This window comes from Bos taurus, chromosome 8, assembly GCF_002263795.3.
Source record: "Bos taurus isolate L1 Dominette 01449 registration number 42190680 breed Hereford chromosome 8, ARS-UCD2.0, whole genome shotgun sequence".
Lineage (NCBI taxonomy): Eukaryota > Metazoa > Chordata > Mammalia > Artiodactyla > Bovidae > Bos > Bos taurus.
Genome location: NC_037335.1, coordinates 6,081,640 through 6,083,315, shown reverse-complemented (window position 1 = coordinate 6,083,315; position 1,676 = coordinate 6,081,640).

Here is a 1,676-nt window from a genome sequence, read left to right as displayed (position 1 = left end):
AGTTGTGGGGAAGATTAAATGATATTGTTACCAAGTCCAAGCTCTCTCTGCTCACTGCACAATATGCCAATAAATCTGAGAGAGAGGTGTTGAGGCAAAGAATACAACTTTATTCGGAAAGCTGAGAAGATGAGAGACTAGCCTCTCAAAATAACCATCTTCCTGGGGTATGGATGTCACACCCTTTTATGGCTCAGAGATGGGGGGAGGTGAGGAAAACGAAGTAAAAAGACCATTTAATTCTTGCAAATATCCCCCAGGATGGCAAGCCACAGGCAGAGGGATGTGTTCGTTTCACTTCCTGACAGTCATTTCATGGGTGGTATGAAATGGAATATCTCCTGTTATATCAACAAACAAAGATATCACAGCTATCTGACTATGTATGCCTGTAATAACAAGCCCATGGGGTTACATCGAGTCAGACACACCTGAGTGACTGAACAACAATAATAACAAAAGTGGCAAGGTTAGGGTTAAAGTCACAGAAGCAGATCCAGTATGAAGTCAAAATGAAACAATACAATGTGTATAAAAATATTCTCTGTGTTACTTATTGTTTCCTTCCTAACATGATTTACATGGGGTTTTTTTTCTTTAAATTTTTTTAATGTGGACCATTTTTAAAGTCTTTATTGAAATTATTATAATATCTGTTACAGTATTGAATTTTTACAACATTGGTTTTTGACTACATGGCATGTGGGATCTTAGTTCCCCAGCCAGAATTGAACCTGGGTCCCCTCCAATGGGATAGTGGAGTACAACCACCGGACCACCAGGGAAGTCCTGGTTCACATGGTTTAAATCCACATGACTTACAGAACACATAGCTTATGACTCACATTCATAGTATGTCAATATCAAATAAAGACTGTGTAAAATCTCCAATCCTACCTCAGTCTCTTCTGGGAAAAATGCTGAAAAATTCCATAGTTGCCCATTTGATACTTCCTGAGTTTCTTTCTACCTGCAAATGCAAATGACAATATTTGTTTTTTTTTTTTACAAGTGCTTTTAAACCACTTTGGAGAAAAAACATCACTTGCGTTTGGTAAATAATGTGATAATTTTCAAGACATACAGATACAACTTGGATTTTATTTACCAAATTCTATCCTACTATCCGTAACTATTTTTATAAGCATGTAGCCTCTCCATTCAGTTTCTTTACCAATTAAGATGAAAATCTAAAATGCATTTTATGTATAGAACCGATTTATAACTTTAGAAACATCACCACAATCCTCATGTTCAACCCTTATAAACCTGAAAAATGTGTAGTATATTGGATCCCAAACAGAGCTGCTAGAGAAATAAACAAATTAGATGCTTGGAAAGTTTAATACAAGGGCTACAACATAACAATAGGTGGTGCTGCTGGATACTGGATACTAAATGTGTACATTTGACTCAACACATGTCATGGAAATTCTTCATGAACAAAATGACTATGCCTATTAAATTATAAATTGGTTTGGGAACAGAATGAAAATCTGATCAGGAGAAGCATTTGAGAGAGACAAAAGCTTCTAGCAACTTCATGTACTGAGGAGAAAGATAATTCCACCAGTAGGAGCTAGTTTTTGTAAGCAGATTTTCATTTAAAGTCATGGAATTCAATGTTAATTTCACAAGTTCAGAGGCAGCCCAAGTCTTCTGTGTTTATATCTGTC